Source organism: Amblyraja radiata, chromosome 16 (genome assembly GCF_010909765.2).
Source record: "Amblyraja radiata isolate CabotCenter1 chromosome 16, sAmbRad1.1.pri, whole genome shotgun sequence".
In the NCBI taxonomy this organism is placed as follows: Eukaryota; Metazoa; Chordata; class Chondrichthyes; order Rajiformes; family Rajidae; genus Amblyraja; species Amblyraja radiata.
In genome coordinates, this window is record NC_045971.1 from 22,380,972 (window position 1) to 22,404,390 (window position 23,419).

Below are 23,419 nucleotides of genomic sequence, written 5' to 3' on the forward strand. Positions count from 1 at the left end.
CAACGTGGGCCTCAGCGGCAACAGGAGCTTCGGTGGCGGTGGGACTTCGCGGTCGATGAGCGTGAGGGGATAAGGGGAAAACAATCGGGACATAGCATGGGGGGAACCGCTGGGAAAAACATTGGAGACCCAACATGGGGGACCGCAGTGACGAACGGTGGGAGAACAAAGGGGACCCGGTGTGGGGGAGGGGGGGGGGGTGCACTCTAGTTTAGAATCCTCTGCCCAGGGGATAATTTAATAATAAGCCAACCAATGACTGTGTACAGGTTCTCTAAAGAAGGGCCCTGCATATTCAGACCACTACAAGGATGGACTTTTGTTGCTACAATAAGCGCTCATAAGTGATAGGAGCAGGATTATGTCATTCGGCCCATCAAGTCTACTCTGTCATTCAATCATGGCTGTTCTATCTATCCTTCTTAAGCACATTCTCCTGCCTTCTTCCCATAACTCCTGACACTCGTACTATTCAAGAATCTAGCTATCTCTGCCTTAAAAATATCCATTGACTTGGCCTCCACAGCTTTCTGTGGCAATGAATTCCACAGATTCACCACACTCTGACTAAAGAAATTCCTCCTCATCTCCTTCCAAAAGGAACATCCTTTAATTTTGAGGTTGTGCCCTCTGGTACTAGACTCTCCCACGTGGAAAATCAGCCATGATCACATTGAATAGTGGTGTTGCCTCGAAGGGCCAAAAGACCTACTCCTGCACCTATTGTCTATTGTCTTTTGTCTAACTTCTCCCATCCACTCGATCCAGACCTTTCACTATTCAATAAGTATCAATGAGGTCAACCGGTCATCCTTCTTAACTCCAGCGAGTAGAGGCCCAGCACCGTCAAATGCTCCACACATGTTAACTCACTCATTCTCGTAAACCTCCTCTGGACCCTCTCCACCACAAGTACAGAACGATCTACTCCTAACCACATCACATTCCACAGACCATATCTCTGAAAATACTCAGTGTGGAAACCTTCAGGCTTACAGTGTACTCTTCTATTCTAAAAAGAACGTACTGACAGAGACTAAACAGCCACGTCTGTAGCTGAGGAATAAGATCATCTTTGCCCATTGAACAAAAAAAGTGTTCGTATCACTAGCCCCAGTATTACTATTTAAATATTTTTGTCAAATAATCATGTTATCTTCAAGCAAACGCAGACAGTGAACATCAGCTTATGATTTGACATGTTATTTTCTCATTTTGCAAAAAGTTGAATCTGCGCCATGTCAGATCTCAGTTACTGATTTAAGCCCTGAAGAAATGCAAGAGACAACCCTGAAAAAATATCCCAAACCTCATCAACATCTCAATGAACACTACACAATTTACCAAAGAGACCATTACTTCATTAAAACCTAGCATAAATCACTTAAAGTAACTCATGTGAATAATTCATATACTGCCCTGAGTTTATTCATCGACCCAAGCAGAAGTACCATGATCACACTATCGTGAGCTTAAAATGAATGCATGGTTCAGCCTTGTATTGCACTTGAACAGGACCTACACCTTACTTTTTTAGTTTAGTTTAGTTTATTATCGTTACGTGTACTGCGGTACAGTGAAAAGTTTTTTTTGCGTGGTATCCTGTCAGCAGAAAAACAATATGATTATAATTGAGCCATTTACATGATAAGGGAATAATGTTTAGTGCAAGGTAAAGCCAGCAAAGTCTGATCAAGGATAGTCCGAGGGTCACCAAAAAGGTAGATAGTAGTTCAGCACTGCTCTCTGGTTGTGGTAGGGTGATTCAGTTGCCTTATAATAGCTGGGAAGAAAATGTTCCTGATTCTGGAGGTGTGCGTTTTCACACTCCCACACATTTTGCCTGATGGGAGAGGGGAAAAGAGGGAATGGCCAGGGTGCAACTCAGCTTGATTATGCTGCTGGCCTTGCCGAGGAAAGGTATTAGTGCTCCCTCAATATTTCCCAAATACACCATCATTCTCTGCTAGTTTTTATCATGAGTTCATTCTAGTTTTCACTGTATAATGAAGGACAGATTAAACACACATGTACAGCAGGAACAAGATACTGCTGGAAAAAAAAGCCATATTTGAGAAAAAAAAAGCTTGGCAACGCACAGCTGGGTGATTGGTTACAGCTGGGTGCAAGTCTTGCACAGGAAAGCTGAAAGGAAACACAATGCCATTGGATGCAGAATGAGGCAGAGGAACAAAGCCTTATGAATTCCTCCAGAAATCTTTCTGGTCATTTATTCAGTTAATTCTTAAGTTCTTGATGCTACCTCGTTCAAAAATGAACCAAGCAAAATTCTGAATCAGGTTGGGACTGTTTCCAGCATATCTTGCCATCGCGGTCATTTTTGGACAAGATGTAGCATCGCCAACCGTGCCGTAACTATCGCATGTGACTGCTTTCTATTCAATTAACAAAAGATCCTACAAAGGAAGCACAAAGAAGAAAAATATTAATGCATTTCAAGTTATCTTATTGGCAGCTGTTTCACCCTCTTAAAAAAAGACTAGGCAGAAAGAAAAACTGGGAAGGAAGTCAAGGAATTGACAAAATTGTTCTTGCATATACATAGGAATTTCCTTAACCCTCTGACTACTGGACCACCTCCAAAAAGAATACATTTGAAAAACATTAAATAAATATTTTTGGAGCAAAAGATGTGTAGAAATCCTTTTTACTGATAAAATCAAATGCACCAGGGAAATGCAAATAACTGCAGATGCTGGAATCTGGTGAAAAACACAAAGTGCTGGAGGAACGCAACAGATCATGCAGCGTCTGTGGAAGGAATCAGTCTGAAGATTTGTCCTGACCCCAAAAGTCGCCTATCTGTTCCTTCCACGGGCGCTGCTAGACCTGCTGAGTTACTGCAACACTTTGGATTTTACGAAATGTCCCAAGGATATTGTAAATGGCAGGCTGGTGATGACTGGTTTATAACTCAGCTCTCAAAGGGTTCCTGTAATGACCATTTATTTGTATGTGGAATAACACTTTGGGTAATTTTGTGCATCGTTTATAGGCCAGTGTGATTTAATGTGAAAACTGCCTCAACTTTATATTTAAACAATTGTAGCATCGCAATTAAAGTCTGGAATCACTCAAAGTAAAAGACGCAAGCTTCTTTCCAAGACACACAGTCCTAACATATGGATGTCACATATGGCGCATCGCAGAAAGCCAAGTTTAAAATGTTTCCAGGCAGAAAATGGGCATTTTGAGAATTTTATAAACTTAACTCCCTCAGTCTTATTATTAGTTGCTATCTGTCCCAGCAATTCCATGATAACAGCAAAGTGCATCCAGTGTTTGGGGTTTATTAAACGAGTTTCCACTGTTGGACAGAAAATGTAAACCTGTCAGTCTCATGTTAATCAAATTAAGTATCAATTCAAAAGCCTAGTGCCAGCCCTGTATATTGCAGTAATTTGCTAATACTCAGAGATCAATATTTTCATTGAGTCAAGAACTTTACTTGGTTACATATGAGGATATTCCGATCACTTTGCTAGTTGCAACACAAGCAAAGTTATTTCAGCTGCTCGAGGCAATAGAGCTCGAAGTTAAGGGCTTTCATTAGAACTTAGAACAGTACAGCACAGAGACAGACTCTTTGGCCCACAATGAACACACTGGCAAGATTAACCAATCTCTTCTGCCTGCACTTGATCCACATCCCTCAATTCCCTGCATATCCATGTGCTAATCTAAAAGCCTTTAAAATGCCACCATCATATCTGCCACCTCCATCGCCTACCCAGGCAGAATGTTTCAGGCATCCACTGCTCACTTGTTCCACTAAAAAACTTGCTCCTTTCATACTATAGGAGATACTAGACTAAGTGGGACCCGTTGGGTCCCATGTTCACACGGGAGGGCTGGTCCCCCAATGCAATATTCCACCTCTCCACCAATTCCAATATTTGCTCTCCAATATTAGTACTGGAGCACTAGTATGGGTGTTGTGGGCTGAAGGGACTGGTTTCCAGAGGGCTAGTATGGGAAATTGTGGGCCAAATGGATTCTTGGGGTGGCAGCTCACTCACGGCTGCTGGGCTGGCAGTTGACTCACGGCTATTCCTTGAAATTCCATTTCTAGCAGGGTGCAAGGCCACCGAATTCAAGTGCAGTTTCATACCTCTTCAAGCAGGGTGCAAGGCCACCAAATGCAAGTGCAGTTTCATGCCATTTCAAGCAGGGTGCAAGGCCACCGAATTCAAGTGCAGTTTCAGACCACTTCAAGCAGGGTGCAAGGCCACCGAATTCAAGTGCAGTTTCCGACCACTTCAAGCAGGATGCAAGGCCAACAAATTCAAGAGCAGTTTCATGCCATTTCAAGCAGGGTGCAAGGTCACCACATTCAAATGCAGTTTCATAGCATTTCAAGCAGGGTGAAACCACCATAAAACCACACAAAACACCACATAAACACCACATAAACACCACACTCACAGTTCAGTAGACATTCAATGTGTTCAGTTGATTCACAGCTCAGACAGAGTCGTGACCTCTACCTCCCCCATCTTGCAGAGTGAGCCACACCCACACTTCTGGGTTTTATAGTCCCTCCCCCTCCCACCTGACGTAGTGTGGCTTTCATGGCATTATTGACAGGAGAGAGATTCTCAACATATTTTAAACACTAATAACACTTTTATTTTTCATTGATGGGAAGAATCCTCTGCACCTGATGAGCGGAGGGGGACTGAGTAAGATGTCCAAAATTCACAGCCGTAAGTGGTAACGTTTTATCTAAAATCAATATACAGTGCAAACAGGAAGTTGTCAAGTTTCCACCACCAACTGCCATTTGCAGTGCTTCACTTCAAACCAACCACCACCAACAGCCATTTGCAGTGCTTCACTTCAAACCAACCACCACCAACGGCCATTTGCAGTGCTTCGCTTCAAACCAATCACATTTTCATTTTCAAACCACATTAAGGGCACTCAAGGTCAGTAAAATCACACTCACAGTTTAGTAGACATGTGTTCAGTGTTATTCACAGCTCAGACTGAGAGACGTGACCCTCTCGCTCCCCCATCTTGCAGAGACTGACTGAGGCACTCAACACTTCCGACTTTTATAGTCCCTCTGGAAGGAGCGTGGCCTTCAGGAGAGAGAATCTCAACATTTTTTAAACACCAATAACTCTTTTATTTTTCATCGATGGGGAAAATCCTCTTGTCCTTACTCTGAGTAAGATGGCCAAAAATTACAGCTGTAAGTGGCAGCGTTTTTTCTAAAATCAATATACAGACCAACAGGAAGTGGTCAAGATCAGACTTTTAGTAATATAGACATTGCCTTAAGATCAGTCTTTGTACTGTGAGCAACCAAAGGATTCACATGCACGTATTTCATTTATATTTACGAGTTTAATGAGAGCGTAATTCACCGAAGATAAAAGGGCAGCATCATGGTGGTGCAGCAGTAGACGTTGCTGCCTTACAGCACTTGCAGCGCCACAGATCCAGATTCGATCCTGACGACTGGTGCTGTCTATACAGAGTTTGTTCATTCTCCCCGTGACTGTGTGGGTTTTCTTTGAGATCTTCGGTTTCCTCCCACACTCCAAAGACGTACAGGTTTGTAGGTTAAAATGCTTGGTATAAGTCTAAATTGTCCCTAGTGTGTGTTAGGTAATGTTAATGTGTGGGGATCACTGGTCGGTGCGGAGTCGGTTGGCTGAAGGGCCTGTTTCCATGCTGTATCTCTAAACTAAATTAAACTCCTGTGTCAGAATGATGAACTGTGATACAATAGGGATCTGATGGGTAAGTGGTAGAATATAACTGTGATGAATGTGCCAATAAAATAGGCTCTAAATATTTCCAAGTGACATTATGCTGCTCTAGAGAAAGACAGGATGGTAGCAACTAACTAGACACAAATGGAAATAAATATTCCTGATGAATAAATTTCAATGGAATTTTACAGGTAACAACAATGTTCATTCCTATTACCTTTAATTTCCACGTTACCAGATATCAGGAGTGATATAAAATAGATTTCCAATTGTTTCACGTTGTTATAGTCTAAACTTTTCCCACTGCCTGTTAGAAAAATACAAAGTGCTGCAGGAATTCACTAGGTCAGACTGCATCTGCGGTGGGAATGGACAATGACATTCAGTCCTGATCCTAAACATCAACAGTCCATTCCCTCCACAGATGCTGACTGACCCGCTGAGTTTCTCCAGCACTTTGCATTTTGCTCAAGATTCCACCATCTGCAGTTCCTTGCTACCCACAGCTAGTTAATAATTTTCTTTCGCACATTAGTGTCTAATGAACATAATCGACAAGGGAACCAATGGTTGCACCATGGCACAGCGACTAACGTTGCTGTATCAGAGTTCCAGAGACCTGGGTTCAATCCTCATCTACCCCATTCTAATTTTGCTTGCTGTCTCTAGTGCGGGCTTAAATTCTTGCCCACATCCTAATGATCACTTTTTGTAGGTAAATGGTAAACTAAGATACAATAGGGATCTGATGGGTAAGTGGTAGAATATAAATTACTGCTGGAAAAGAGGAGGGAAAATGTGTTTAATAGGTTTACTGGACTATTCCCCTGGAAGGCAGCATGGACCCAATGGACTGAATGGCCTCCTTCTTCATTGTTATCAGTATAAGATGAATTTCGGTAAAAAGAAAGAAAGAAATTAAAAGGGATTCAAAACTTTGCAAATAGTCACAGGAGGTAGTGACTATTAGTTTACATATTAGACTTTTATAACCTGGACATTACGTTATTGTCCATAATTTATGGGCTAACTCCGAGTATTTCCCAGTGCCTGATTGTGATGATAATAGCTGTCGCGAATAAAAGTCACCTTGCCGATTAATTCCCATACGTTCTTCAGCCAGATTGCTAGGAATATTAGGGCTGCCCTTCTCTGCATTTGGGCATTGCTGCTAATCTAACATCAATCAAGATCCTTCCATGGGCAGCAAAGTGGCGCAGCAGTAGAAATGATAGCTTACAGCACTTGCAACGTCAGAGACCCCAATTCGATCCTGACTACGGACGCTGTCTGTACAGAGTTTGTATATTCTCCCCATGATCACGTAGATTTTCTCCGAGATCTTCAGGTTCCTCCCACACTCCAAAGACGTACAGGTTTGGTGGCTAATTGGCTTGATATAAGTGTAAAAATTGTCCCTAGTGTGTGTACGACAGTGTGAATGTACAGGGATCGCTGGTCGGTGCGGACTTGGCGGGCCGAAGGGACTGTTTCCGTGCTGTATCTCTAAACTATACTAAATTAAGAAGAATTGATTTCATTCCCAAGATAGACACAAAATGCTGGAGTAACTCAGGGTTCAGGCAGCATCTCTGGAGAAAAGGAATGTGACATTTTGGGTTGAGACCTTTCTTCAGGAGTTTGAAGAAGAGTCTCAACCCGAAACGTCACCTATCCCTTTTCTCCTGAGATGCTGCCTGACCCCCTTGAGTAACTCCTACATTTTGCCTCTATCTTCAGTGTAAACCAGCATCTCCAGTTCCTTCCAACACTTAATTTCATTCCCCATAGATTACTAGAATAGAAGACTTTCTTGTACAGATGCATCTCAATTTCAAAGATTTGCATCCTATCAAAACTAAATATTTTATGGAATGGCATTTTAAGCTATGCCCTCTCGTTTTTAACGTTTCCACCCTGGGAAAAAAAGGTTCGACTGTCTACCCTATTTATGCCTCTCATGATTTTATATACTTCTCTCAGCCTCAATTTTCTCAATGGAACCAACGGCAAAAAGAAAACATGGTTCCACTCAATAATTTTGTGTAGAACAAAATATAATTTTTGCACCTGAACTGTGAACTGTAGTAATACCTTTAATCAATCAAAATAATAGAAACTAAGTAGTCAAGCAATTTTTAATGAGATATTGTGTCTAGACTGACAGCAGGTCCAGATTTTAGTATATTGCCATAATTACCTTAGAAATTATGGTCTAAAGAGGCTCTTAAATGTATAGCATCATTGTCATAAAAATATGTGTTTAACAGGTCTTCCTTTTAGTGAAGCAAATTTAACAACCCCCCGTAAAAATAGCTGGACAGTCTGGTTTTATATTGTTGATTTTCTTCATGTTAGTTCATCTAATTACACAATACAGTTTCATGTGCCCTGTGTTACCTTTCTTCTTAATCATGGAGGTCTGAAATGTATCCAAGATATGTACCATTTCGGACAAAACAATCCCCAAGCAGACTGATGGAATGATTTTGCTCATTGAAGAGTTTGATGCTTTGGGGACAAATTTACCCGCATTTACTGTGACTGTATCGTCACAGTAGCTGAAGATTATTGAAGCAGATCTAATCCGTTACGAAGAAATCTTGTGCTCATAACTCGTGCTCAATATGTAACTGCTCTTCGCTGCTTCTTTAAAAACATTCAAATAGTCACATTTCATGAAGCTAGACAAACGTGCTAGAGAAACTCAGCGGGTGCGGCAGCATCTATGGAACGAAGGAAATGGGCAACATTTCTGAAGAAGGGTTTTGGGCCGAAACGTTGCCTATTTCCTTCGGTCGATAGATGCTGCCGCACCCGCTGAGTTTCTCCAGCACTTTTGTCTACCTTCGATTTTCCAGCATCTACAGTTCCTTCTTAAAAAGTTCATGAAGCTGTTCTCTTTTATGTTGCCATTTTGTTTTTACTGAATTAGAATCCAGCAGTATCAACAATGATGGCCTCAATCGGACAAGTATACAACCTCAAAGTTCAGATCCTGCACAGAGTCTACTGGGCAGAAAGAAGCCAGTCCCCCCCATCAAACCTCCGACACGATTCTTCGAAACAGTTAACCACTTTTACCTCATTTATTCGGTGTATTGTACATTCACACAAGTTTTTGTTGAGCTGTTGTTGAACATTTTGTCCCGAAGGACAATGCATGCCTGATTAATCAGGAGACTATTTTCTAAGACTTGTACGTGCACAGGACATTATGTCAAAGATAGCCTATGTGGTGGATGTTCGGCAATGGTGAGGTTCCACTGCAGCCGGGTGGGTGAGTGACTGGATCAAGTGCAGCCTGCAGTACCTGCACAGATTAATGGTGTCAGGAAACAACAGCATTGTGCTGGGCCAGACCAACCCCTACATTGTTCATCCAGTGCTGCCAGCACACCAGACATTAGAGTGGGAAAATAATTAATTACACATCTCCTTAGGCCCAGATCGGACGTTTCAGAGATTTGAGCCTTGAAAGTACAAGATGGCGACTCTTTGTATGCCAAGCCAGAGGAGGATCTACTTATACTCTTTTAGAAACAAGAAACTGCAGATGCTGGTTAATACACAAAAGGACGCAAAGTGCTGCAGTAATTCAGCAGATCAGGCAGCATCTCTGGAGAACATGGATAGGTGACATTCTGGATAGAGACCCTTTTTCAGACTGATTGTAGGGAGCTAGAAGAAAGCTAGAAAAGGGGAGGTGCAAGTCAAAGCATGGACATATGCGAGGGGGGGTTGATAGGCAGGTGGTCGGGACAAAGGGCAGAGGCAGTTTTTTTTAGTTTAGTTTGAGTTTGAGTATAGCGGGCCAGCCATCTGCCTATCAAACATTTCCTTGCATATGTCCATCTATTACCTGCCACTTTCTTCTCCGCTTTTCCAACTTTCTTCTCCCCCACCCCCCACGATCAGTCGGAAGAAGGGTCTCGACCTGAAACGTTACCCATCCATGTTCTCCAGAGATGCTGCCTGACCTGCTGTGTCACTCCAGCACTTTGTGTCCTTAGCGTTTCACTCTTTAACTTGTGTGTGATTGTAGACATTTATAGTATGATTTGACTAGATAGCATTTAAAACAATTTATTTTACTATGTCTTGGTGCATGTGGCATTAATAAACTAAAGAGTCAAAGATTTCAAGATGTAGGAGTCTCTCCATGCAGTGCCCACTCACTGGCCAGAGGATTACACCTAGTCCAGACAATGAACAAGTCGCAGATGTTGGCAGCAGAGAACATGAGGAACAAGCATCCAATGCCCTCAGCACTACAACCAGCAAAGATAACATCAGACTCTGTACTTCATTCATTCTTGTTTATCAATTGTCCCAATCAAAGCACTGGAGTTTCTAAAAACAAAACGGCAAATTCTGGGAATATTCAGTTAGGCCATTTTGGGTGATAAATTTAATAAACTGATATCTTATTCTATTGTCTAATTGTTAATGGTGAAACATGAATCAATATTAACATTCTATCCATGGGGAATTTAACTTGCTCATTAGAACATATGAGCCACAAAGTGTGGGGAAGGTGGAGAAGGCATAATTGTAAGTTCAGTGCGCTGCTTCCTGGTTTGTGTTACCAGTAATGATTCATGAATGGTGATGAACATAGAACATAGAGCATAGAAAAGTACAGCACAGGAACAGGCCCTTTGGCCAGAATGTCCATGCTGAACATAATGCCAAGTTAAAGTCATCTCATCTGACGCCATATGATTCATATTCCTCCAGTCCCTGAATATCCATCTAAAAGACTCTTAAATGCTGCTATCATATCTGCCTCCTTCGCCACCCCTGGCAGCACATTTCAGGCACCCACCATCCTCTGTGTAAAATCGTGCCCTTCACATCTCATGAAACTTTGCCCCTTGCGCCTTAAAGCTAGGCCCTCTAGTTTTTGACTTTTCCACCGTGGGATAAAAGTTCTGACTGTTTACCCTATTAATGCCTCTCATCGTTTGTGATACTTCTATCAGGCCTACCCTCAGCCTCCAATGCTCCAGAGAAAACTTCCAAGTTTGTCCAACCTCTCCTTATGTGATGAAGTGTCTCGACCCGAAAAATCACCCATTCCTTCTCTCCAGAGATGCTGCCAGTCCCGTTGAGTAACTCCAGCATTTTGTGTCTACCCTCTCCTTATAGCCGATACCGTCAAATCCAGGCAGCATTCTGGTAAACCTCTTCTGCACTTTCTCCAGAACCTCCACACCCTTCCCGTAATGGGGTGACAAGAACTACACACAACACTCCCTGGCCTAACTAAAGTACTATAATGATGCAACATGACCTCCTGACTCTCATAGTCAATGTCGTGTTTGATGAAGGTAAGCATACCATCCGTGATTGGGATGAGAAAAGGATTGTGTAGGCTTTTGTATCTGAATTATCTGGTTTGGGACACTGAAACGATGTATAAGGCTTTTTTTTGCTGCATTAACATCACTAGCAGTGGTTGAATGGCACACTGTGGCTTACGTCATTCCTGTTTGGACATGTGGAGTTGGCAGGTTAATTGGCATCTGTAAATTGCCACCTATATGTAGGTGAGTGGAAGAATCTGAGGTAATTGATAACAATACAGTGAGAATACAGTTACATAGACACAAGATGCTGGAGTAACTCAGCGGGTCGGGCAGAATCTCTGGAGAAAAAGGATAGGTGATTGCCTCAGGTCGGGATCCTTCTTCAGACAATACAGTTTAGTGCAGGATCAGTGTCAATGGGTGGGTGATGGTCAGCATGGACTTGGTGGGCTGAAGGGCCTGTTTCCATGCTATACATATCTCTATCTATCGCATGTCTATATCATGGTAATTTCGCTGCCTCTTATTATTGACTGAAAGCTTTCAAGACCATTCATTGTGATTAATGCCAATACTTTGAGTCTGCTTGGCTTTACAGTTGAACCAAATTTTTAAACGAATGTTACAGCTTTTCACTGGACTGAGTTAGCTCCATGTGTTTTATATTTACAGAGTGCCACGTAGATGTCAAGTTGCAGGAATGCACAAAAAAAATCTACGATATGTTAACCCTCTCCTGCAAGCATTATACTGTTCATGGAGACAAAGGAATCTGCATTTGTAACAAGAATTTTGTATTTTGTATGCACTAATAAAATGTGAAATGTGATTAAACTACTTTGTGTGTTGTGCACTCACACATTTTTACTCTTTGAAGTCACCTTCATTCATAACAAGAGGTGTTTTTCAAAGAGCAAAAACGTGCGAAACTCTTACTTAAAATATAACTGTGAAGATACACAGAAAAACTAGAATCGCAAAGATCCAGCTGATATATTAAAATTGTCCTCTTAAGAAACGGTCGCACAGTTACACATCAACAATCTCCCCAGTGCCGTTAACGTTTAGATAACCAGCATTTCATGCTCTATGACTAAATCTTATTGATCATGTGGAGTAAAGAGAAGGTTGGCTTTCTTATTTAGAATTGATTTTGAAGTTCCGACTCCCCATTTTTAATAACTATCTCCATTACATCTCAGTGTAGCATCTTTCAATATAATTTAAAATGGTTTAAAATGGTTTAAAAATCTCAAGGATCTTCTTGTGTTTTTCCCAATACTAACATTATTCTGCCATATGCTCCCATTGATTTTACTGACTCTTTATGGGGGCCTCTCAGAACTACAGACAGCACATCATCAGAACTTTGTCGTATTCAATGTTATTTATTAGGCCCACCAAGCCCACACCAACCAGCAATCCCACTCTATCCTACAAACTAGGGACAATTTACAATTTTTACCGAAGCCAAGTTCACCTACAAACCTGTAGATAGACATAAAAAGCTGGAGTAACGCAGCGGGACAGGCAGTATTTCTGGAGAGAAGGAATGGGTGACTTTTCGGGTCGAGACCCTTCTTCAGACTGATTAGGGATAAGGGAAATGAGAGATATAGATGGTGAGAGATGTAGAGATGTGGAAAGATAAAGAACATGAATGAAAGATATGCACAAAATGAGGATGATAAAGGAAAAATGCCATTGTTCACTTTTAGTTGGGTGAAAACAAGAAGCACGTGCAACTTGGATGGGGAGGGATAGAGAGAAAAGGGATGCTGGGGCTAACTGAAGTTAGAGAAATCAATATTCATACCACTGGGCTGTAAGCTGCCCAAGCGATATATAACCTATGCGTCTTTGGCGTGTGAGAGGAGACCAGAGCACCCGGGGAAAACCCACTCGGTCAGAACATGCAAACTCCGTGTAGATCGCACCCATAGTCAGGATTGAACCCGAGTCTCTGGTGCTGTAAGGCAGCAACTCTACCACTGCGCCACCGTGCCACCCCAAAGGCATCATTCCCATGGGGAGCGTGCAATCAGCGGTGTTAAACAGTCTTTCACTTTTAGATGCTTGTTGGTTGATCTACCTAACATTAGGGGCAAAGACTTGATCTGTAACATCACATATTATTATATATCTATATGAACAGAATCAAAGCTCATAACCAACAGGGAAGAGAGATCAGACTATGGTTCTTGTCCCTTGAAAAGAAAAGTGGTGGGATGACCTGAAGCTTTTGTGTTAAACAGAGCTTTGAAGTTATGAAATAGTTTGGTAACATGAAAAGAGAGATGTTTCCACTTATCATGGAAACCAAAACCCAGGATCATAAATATGAAATAGTGACTTCTTAAAACTCAATAAATGCCACATGAAATGAAAGAGAAATGATGAGTATTGGCATTGGTATTGTTATGGGTTTCTTATCATCATGAATATTGAGGTACTGTGAACATATTTTGTTTGCGTGTTATCCAGTCAAATCAAATCATACCATACATGAGTATAATCACACCATTTACAAATACAACAGGTAGAGCAAAGAGAAAAATACCAGAGTGTAGAGTATAATGTTACATAATGATATAGTGTCTGAAATGAGGTAGGCTGAAAGATCGGGACTACACTCTTTGGAAGGAACTATTCGGTGGTCTGATAATGGCAGGGAAGTAGTTGTTCCTGAATCTGGAATGTCAGGGTTGAAGAGATTCTCTTTGTACGAGAGTAGGACTGAATGAGATCAGTTCTGTGCAAAGTCTAGGGAAGCTGGAATTGATTGATTTATTAAAATGTTAAAATTATGTCGGGTTGGATGGATTAAGTATAATCAGCAAGCAAATGAAACACTCTGAAGATGGTCAAAAAAACACCTATGGGAAGAGAAGACTTATTTTATCACAATGATCTGAAATGTCCAGATTTAATTGTATCTTCCTAAACAGAAATTGATATATATAAGCAAAAAATGGTCTTCAAAGTGGGGACAGAGGAAGGCAGAATCAGTGCAAGTATAAAATGGGCTGATTCTTTGAGCCATTCACAGTTTCAGATGCAGTGATGTATGTAAATGATGGAGTTGGCACTTGTTTCAGTCCATACAAACAAAGCACTTATGTAAAAATAATATGTATTTTGGTTTTGAAAGTTCAATCATTGTCAACATTAATATTTACAAACTTCACCCTTTCAAAATAATTGCCTTAATATTGGTTATATACAACAACCAGGTTCAGGAATAGTTACTTCCCCTCAGCCATCAGGCTATTAAACCTGGCTCGGACAAAACTCTGATTATTACCAACCACTTTCTGTTATTTGCACTATCAGTTTATTTATTCATGTGTGTATATATTTATATCATGGTATATGGACACATTTATCTGTTTTGTAGTAAATGCCTACTATTTTCTGTGTGCTTAAGCAAAGCAAGAATTTCATTGTCCTATACAGGGACACATGACAATAAACTAACTTGAACTTGAACTTGAACTTATAATCCAATAACTTTATTACTTGAGCATAAAATTAAAATACTAATTCACTGGCAGATTGATTAATACTCAGTGTTGGTTCCAAACGCCAATAAAACTATTTGTCTTTGCTGAGGTTATTATGTGACTCCAATTAGTACAGTAAATGATAAGCAATACCCTTGTCTCAATGTTTATTTAGAGTCCAGACACAGCTTGTAGGGCTGCTGCCTCACAGCGCCAGAGTCCAGGCTATAATCCTAAACTCGGGTGCAGACTGTCTGGAGTTTGCACGCTCTCACTGTGACTAGTTGGGTGTCCTCCAGATGCTTCAGATTCCTCCCAAGTCCCAAAAGATGTGCAGGGTGATTGGTTTATCATCCTGGAAATTGCCTCTCGTGTGTAGGTGAGTGGAAGAGTCTGGGGAGATTTAATGTGAAGCCAATAAAATGAGTTTAGGATAAGATACAAGATACAAGATACAAGATACATTTATTTGTCACGTACCAATTGGTACAGTGAAATTTCCGCCGTTGCTGAAGCTCTGGACCGGGGCGAGGGCGCTACTCAGAGAATTGGCGTATCCTCGCCAGGAAGTGACTGGGAAACGGTTTCCCCCTTACCCTACCCCCCTCCCCCACATAGAAAAAGTGAAAGAAATCTCCAACACAAACTTTTAAAACTGACTAAAAATTAAAAATAGATAGACAAACAGACAAATGGTAGGCAGAGGCTGCCATCAATGGGGCGCCTCTAGTGGATAAGTGGGTGGTTGGTGATGGTATGACTCAGCGGGTCGAATAGCCTGTTTCCATGTTAAATGACTCCATGACTATGTATTAATGGGGTGCTGACAGGAGCAGAAGTCATCAGTGAATTCGGTCTGTACCGTGTTATGCCCAGCAAAATGATTTTGTGTTTGGTCAAAATCTAAGCGCCTACGATGCTGTGGTATGCAAGATTTTTTTTACTATACCTGTACCTCCCCGTACTTGTGCAAATGACAATAATGTTGAACTTAAACTTGACCTTGATTCAGTGCTATTTGACAACAGTTTATGACGTACAGTGAATTCAATTCTCCATATTGCCCAGCTTCAAATGGGGAAGAAAAAGATTGGTTTGCAATGAGAAAACAGTGATAAAAGTCACTATGAAAGATCAGCATACCATTTTCGGTATAAAATATTAAGCAATGTCAGACTCCATAATAGGATTATTCTCTGAAATGTTAATGAATGGAGAACACTAACTTGTCCGCTTTGAATTCACTTGGAACAGGACAGCACAGGAACAGGCCCTTCAGCCCACAATGTCCATGCTCTCCTTCCTGAATAGGGGGTCCTTGTTCATCAGTCAGTGAAAGTAAGCATGCGGGTACAGCAGGCAGTGAAGAAAGCGAATGGCATGTTGGCCTTCATAACAAGAGGAGTTGAGTATAGGAGCAAAGAGGTCCTTCTGCAGTTGTACAGGGCTCTAGTGAGACCACACCTGGATTATTGTGTGCTGTTTTGATCCCTAATTTGAGGAAGGACATTCTTGTTATTGCAGCATAGGTTTACAAGGTTAATTCCCAGGATGGCGGGACTGTCATATGCTGAGAGGTTGGAACAGCTGGGCTAGTATACTCTGGAATTTAGGATGAGAGGGTATCTTATTGAAACATATAAGATTATTAAAGTTTTGGACATGCTAGAGGCAGGAAACATATTCCTGATGTTGGGGGAGTCCAGAACCAGGGGCCACAGTTTGGGAATAAGGGGTAAGCCATTGAGAACGGAGATGAGGAAACACGTTTTCTCACAGAGAGTTGTGAGTGTGGAATTCTCCGTCTCAGAGGGCGGTGGAGGCCGGTTCTCTGGATACTTTCAAGAGAGAGCTAGATAGGGCTCTTAAAGAAAGCGGAGCCAGGGGATATGGGGAGAAGGCAGGAACGGGGTACTGATTGGGGATGATCACTTGAATGGCAGTGCTGGCTCGAAGGGCCGAATGGTCTACTCCTGCACCTATTGTCTATTGCCAAATTAAACTAATCTCCTCTGCCTGCACCAACCATATCCTTCTATGCTCTGCATATCCATGTGCCTATCTAAAAGCTTCTTACCAATTTTAAAGGGACAGGGTCGAGAAGCAATCAGGGAAAGCATCACAGCACAAGTTGTAGATACAGTATGAGTGTCGCTCTGCATGATAAAGCATGTGTATTAAGACTGTGGGTAGATCCATGACACCTACACATTACTGATACAGTGGCACAGCTGGTAGAGCTGTTGCCTCACAGCACCGGGTTTGATCTTTATCTCAGGTGCTGCCTGTGTGGAGTTTGCGTGTTGTCCCTGTGAATGCGTGAGTTTCCCACATCACAAAGACGTGCTGGTTTGTAGGTTAGCCTGCTGCTGTAAATTGTACCAAATGTGTAGGGAGTGATATAACATAGAAGTAGTGTGAACAGGTGGTCGATGTTCAGCATGGACTCCATTGGCCAAAGGCCTCTTTCCATGCTTCAATCAATCAATTAAATCAATCAATCAGCACCACTTTGCAGATCATGGGAAGTGCAGAAGTATGAAACTCGATTACATTGATAGAGACAGTAAATATGCCGTAGCTATTTATTTTTAATATAAGGCATACATTTAATATTGGTTGTGATTGATGTCAACTTTTTTAAAGGTTGTGCCATGTACCTTTCTGTTCTCTTACTTGCAGCAATTTATAAAGGAAGAGAAAGTCTTTGAAGAGCTTATGAATAAACACACACGTTTTATTTGAGCACCTCGAGCTCCGTGTGCATAAGGCTACACTCCTCAATGGGCTTTGTAAGAGGTTAGCAATCCAGTGAACGCCAATATTTTGCAATTAACAAACCTGAAAATCTTTTCATTTTCTTCTTCCTTCCAGGTGTTGGAGATTCCTATTGTAAGGTTTCTCTTCTATGCATGTCTATGCTATTATTTCCCACTTCAATAATATTTCTCACTCAATCTGATTCTTAAATATCAGAAAAATATTATGATGGATAGGGCTTCTCCTCATGCTTGAAAATTATTTCCAAAAGACATGAGCAGAATTAGGCCATTTGGCCGATCGAGTATGCTCTGCCATTCGACCATGGCTGATCTATTTTTCTCTCTCAACACCATTCCCCTGCCTTCTCCCCATAACCTCTGATGCCCTTACTAATCAAAAACCTATTCCATTAGTTCCCTTATATCGAATCTCCTCAGTTACCTGTTCCTCATGCAATTTATTTGTATGTCCTCTGGTCCTTGCTTTCTCGCTCACTGTTAGCATCCCATGGTTTGATCATCATCAGTTTTCTATATAAATTACTTTATATGAATTTGTTTTTGTTTTTTTATTTGATGTGGGCAAATGCTGACAAGGCGAACATTTATTGACCATTCCTAATTAACCGTGAATAGTACCTAATAAATAGCCAGCACGATCAGTTCAAAAGGCATTAATGAGTCAATCACATTACAATGGATCTGTGGGCTCATGAACGGTGGACAGGTAATGGCAATAGAGTTTTTCCCTTCAGGGCAGTAATAAAGCGGTTAGGTTTTTGTAGCAATTCATTAGTGCAATGATCACCGTATATATTTTTCTGCTAATTCCAGATTTATCTAATTAACTGACCAAGACTCTTCTACCCCGATTACTCATGAAGAATCCTGGTGGTTCCAAAGTTCTTCCATTTAAGATGACGGAGGCCACTGAGCTCTTCAGGACCTGCAATGCTGCAGAAATTGTTTTATACCCTTCCCCAGATCTGTGTCTCGACACAATCCTGTCTCGGAGGTCTATGGACAATTCCTTCGTCTTCATGGCTTGGTGTTTGCTCTGACATGCACTGTGGGACCTTATATAGACAGGTGTGTGCCTTTCCAAATCATGTCCAATCAATTTAATTTACGACTGGTAGACTGCAATCAAGTTGTAGAAACATCTCAAGGATGATCAATGGAAACTGGAAGAACGTAAGCTCAATTTTAAGCGTCATAACAAAGGGTCTGAATTCTTATGTAAATGTGATATTTCAGTTATTTCTTTTTAATTACTTTGCAAACATTTCTAAATACTTGTTTTCGCTTCTTCATTCTGGGGTATTGTGTGTAGATTGATGATCAAAAAAAAGAATTTAATCCATTTGAAAATAAGTCTGTAACATAACAAAATGTGAAAAAAGTGAAGCGGGTCTGAATACTTTCTGAATGAACTGTACACAAACTCACAAATACACATGTATATATAGATCATATATAAATGTATATATTCATGCACACGCACACGCACGTACACACAAAAAACAAACAATAATAGTGCGATCCTGACAATGAATGCTGTCTGTCGGAGTTTGTATATTCTCTCTGTGACCACGTGGGTTTTCTCCAGGTGCTCCAGTTATCTCCCACACTCCAAAGACATAGGGGTTTTGTTGGGTTAATTGGTTTCGGTAAAATAGTAAAAATTGTCCTGTGTGTGTACGGTAGTGTTAGTGTTAGGGGGTAGCTGGTCGATGCGGACTAGGGGGCAGAAGGGTCTGTTTACATGCTGTATCTCTAAAGTCTAAAGTCTAAAACCTCTGCACTGAATGTCAGTGCATGCTTCCACACACGGTGCGGCAGCTTGGACTATTCTGCCATTACACGCGATGGGCAAATCAAAATTCATCCTTCAATGAATTGGTGATCTTCTAGCAACAGTCAACATTTACTGTATCTCAGCCCATAGAGAGCAGAATCCTGTGATGTGCAGGTATTTGGGGTAAACATGATCCACTTCCAACCCTTAATACCTGAAAAACAGTTTGCTGGTTAGGGTTACCAGTCACGCTTGAAAATTATTCCATTAATTCCCCTTACCTTTAATCTCCTCGGTTTCCTGTTCCCTTGCAATCTTGATATCTCTTTGCTTGCTTGCTCATTGTTAGTATTCCCCGTGATTTGATCTGCACCTGAGATGGATACACGAACAAGTTCATAAGTTCATAAATCATAGGAGCAGAACTGGGCCGTTCGGCCCATCAAGTCTAGTCTGACGTTCAATTGTGGCTGATCTACAGTATCTTTCCCTCTCAACCCCATTCTCCTGCTTCTCCCTTTGACACCTTACTAATCAAGAATATGCCAATTTCCACTAAAAATACCTAAAGAATTGGACTCCACTACCACCTGTAGCGATGATTTTCACAGATTCACCACCCTCTGGCTAAAGAAATCCCTCCTTGTATTAAAAATCAAATTGGGCATTTGTTATTATAAATCTAATGTTGTCCAATGAGATAGACATTAATAACTTTACAGTAAACAATCATCTGAGAAAGAGTGGTCATAATAGAAGAGAAATAAACATTCAGGTACAGCAAGCGAAAAGGAAAGAAATTGATATAGAGACAGTGGTCCAATGGCACAGTGGTAGCGTTGCTGCCTTACAGCGCCAGAGATCCGGGTCTCGGGTTCAGTCCTGTTGGTATCGGTTCAGTGCTCCAAAGACACACAGGTTTGTAGGTTAATTTGCTTGGTGCAAATGTAAATTGTCCCTAGTGTGCGTGTAGGATAGTGTTGCAGGGATCGCTGGTCGGTGCAGACTCGGTGGGCTGAAGGGCTTGTTTCCATGCTGTATCTCTAAACTAAAGTAACCTAGACACAAGGAACAGCAGATGCTGGAACACAAATTGCTGGAGGAACTCAGCGGGACAAGCGGCATCTGTGGAGGGAATTGGTAAGTGAAGTTTTGTGTTGGAACCATTCTTCAGACTGATTGTATTAAGGGGAGAAAGCTGAACAAGGCATGGAGGCAGGACAAGGCCTGACAAGGGTACAGATAAGGGGAGAGGGGCTTGGTTGGCAGATGTGTGCAGAAGACAAAAGGGTGTCAGATAAGGAGATAAGCGGAATGAAATGTAAAGTCAGATTGAGGGTTATAGGTGGAATGGAAGAGGTGAAGAAAAATTGAAATATCTTTTGGAGGCAATACAACATATAATCAATAGATTAATTCTTTGGAGTAGAGAATGAATAAAATGGCCCCATATCATTTGGAGTTTAGATTTGATTTGAACATAATAGATTAAAATCTACAACTAACTAATCCAACAATATGCAATCCTCGCTGGCATGAAGAACTTCCCCTTTTCTATGTATCCAGAATTTAGCTCAACAAGTTCCCTGCGTTTAGAGGCTAGGCAGCAATTTAATCAAAACACTGACAATATACAAGAAAATAGAAAGCAAGGTTTAATTAAACTTTATATATACAGTTCTTTACAAAGACTGGAACATACACTTATGATTATGGAAGAAGTTAAAATACTGCAAATAGAGCTTTTAAAAATAAATACTTTAGTGCATGACTAAAAATTCCATATTATATAAGTATAATATTTTCACAAGATACAAGGAACTGCAGGTGCTAGTTACCAAAAAAAGACACAAGGTGCTGGAGTAACTCAGTGGGTCAGGCAGCATCTCTGGAGAATATCACTAGGTGACTACCCTTTTTCAGACTGATTTTGGTGGGGGCGGGAGATAAAAAGACTAAAAGTGTGAGATATGAATAGAAGAGGTGAGAATTGTGAAGCCAGAGGAAGGAATGTAAGTGGGAGGAAGGGGAGAAATGGGGCTAGAATACAAAAAACAGGGATGTAATGCTGAGGCTCTATAAGACACTGGTCAGGCCGCATTTGGAGTATTGTGAGCAATTTTTGGCACCATATATGAGAAAGGATGTGCTGGCTCTGGAGAGGGTCCAGAGGAGGTTTACAAGAATGATCCCAGGAATTAGTGGGTTAACATATGATGAGCGTTTGACAGCATTGGGCCTGTACTCGCTGGAGATGAAGGGGGACCTCATTGAAACGTACCGAATAGTGAAAGGTTTGGATAGAGTGGATGTGGAGAGGATGATTCCACTGGTGGGAAAGTCTAGGACTAGAGGTCATAGCCTCAGAATTAAAGGATGTTCCATTAGGAAGATGAGGAGGAATTTCTTTAGTCAGAGTGTGGTGAATCTGTAGAATTCTTTGCCACAGAAGGCTGTGGAGGCCGTCAATTGATGTTTTAAGGCAGAGATAGATAGATTCTTGATTAGTACTGATGTCAGGGGTTATGCGAAGAAGGCAAGAGAATGTGGTTAAGAAAGAAAGATAGATCAGCCATGATTGAATGGTGCAGTAGACTTGATGGGCCGAATGGCCTAATTCTGCACCTATCATTGATAATATGAACTTATGTCTCATGTAGTTTCAGTGAAAAGTACTTGGTGAGGGGGTGGTTTGGTTGGGAAGGGATGAATGAACCAAGGAGGTGAACAAGCTGCCTCTGCAGAAGGTGGCAAATGATGGGGATGCAAAGATGTGACTGACGGTGGGATCACGTTGAATGTGGTGGGAATGTGTTGTGTTGGATCCTAAGGCTGCTTGAGTGAAAGGTGGGGACAGGGGGGGGGGGGGAGTCTTTTCTTGTCCATCTGGGGGGAGGAGGAGCGAGAACAGAACTATGGGACACAGAGGAGTGTGGGGAGGGATGCATCTATGACACTTGCGGGGAACCCACATTCACTAGTTAACTAGCTGAAAGTGATCGACATTTATCTTTCTCAACGAGGACTGCGATCTGTCAATCGAACCAACTTTCAAAAAAGCACCCTCGTGGATTTTTGAAGTATAATTCTCCTCTGAATCCAATTATGATACTTGGCAGGGTGCATTCTGAGATGCATTGAGCAACATATAGACGATACACAACAGACAATCGACAATAGGTGCAGGAGTAGGACTTTCGGCCCTTTGAACCAGCACCGCTATTCAAAGTGATCATGGCTGATCATCCACAATCAGTACCCCGTTCCTGCCTTCTCACCTTATCCCTTGCCTCCGCTATCTTTAAAAGCTCTATATTGAAAGCATCCAGAGAATTGGCCCCCACTGTCTTCTGAGGCAGAGAATAAACAGTGCTTTTGAAACTGCTTTGACGAACACCCGAGGAAATGATAGACGCTATTTCTGGCCAGCTTCACTTGGAGTTGTGCTGGTGAGCTGAGAACGTAAAAGAGACGCGAACGCATTGTAATCATGGGCAAGGGACACGGTCTTTCTCAAGCTCCTAGATACAGGACGATAGAATGCAACACTATCTCCGCCCCCCGTCAACTCAGCTGCCCCCTTTAATGCCCAATAACTCCGGCGTGAATCCATCATTGCTATTTTTTTTTGTTTAAATCTTCGTTTTGATTTGTACTCGCCCAAGAAAACGAACAACTAAATTTAGAGCGATCTTTTCCTCGCTCCATCGTTCGTGGACAAAATGCCAACCCATACAGTTTTACATTCCTTCCCTATTCTAAAAACCCCAAAACATGTTAACTAATTCGTCCCATCTGCAGCTGCAAGAGTGTTGATGTAAGCGAGTTTAACGCAGCGCAGATGTCCCAATGCTATCAGAAACTTCATTCTTCAATTGCATGGAGTGGATTGAACACTCATTTTTTTGTTTGTTTCTTGTTAGAAAGAAATCTTAAACCTACAAAGATTTAAAAAAGTCTACAATAGTTTTTGTTCTGTGCTTAGCTGTGGACGCACCATTACGATTTAAACTAATTTAATGGAAGCCCGCCTTGCAATCGTTGTTTTTTTTCTCACAATTATTTTCCTCCCCTATTTATTTTTGAACAAATTTTCGACCATTAAAAAAAAGCATCTTCATTGAGTTGCTCAAACCTTCCCCGCGGCGGTTCGAATGTCTGCCACGCACCAGTGCCTAGTCCATCATTACATATGGACAGACTTGGATGAACGAGACTTTTCAGATCGAGATCACAGGGTTTAAGGGGTCGAGCCGAGGGCTGGGTGCGTTATCTTTTGAACCCTATCGGGCGGAGCGAG

At 41.5% G+C, this 23,419-nt stretch overlaps 2 long non-coding RNA genes across 3 annotated transcripts; both read right to left on the bottom strand.

Annotated features, from left to right (window-relative positions):
* Positions 1–1,850: 1,850 nt before the first annotated feature.
* On the bottom strand, positions 1,851–23,390 carry LOC116982045. Of its 2 annotated transcripts, none has more exons than XR_004414338.1 (3): positions 23,289–23,390; positions 19,401–19,492; positions 1,851–2,417 (listed from the first exon to the last, which is right to left on the bottom strand). It is a non-coding gene; the product is annotated as an uncharacterized LOC116982045 (long non-coding RNA). The 2 variants fall into 2 exon arrangements; XR_004414339.1 differs by having other exon boundaries at positions 23,255–23,390.
* LOC116982044 lies at positions 6,989–18,904 on the bottom strand. Its single transcript, XR_004414337.1, has 3 exons — positions 18,871–18,904; positions 11,036–11,040; positions 6,989–7,017 (listed from the first exon to the last, which is right to left on the bottom strand). It is a non-coding gene; the product is annotated as an uncharacterized LOC116982044 (long non-coding RNA).
* Positions 23,391–23,419: the final 29 nt, after the last annotated feature.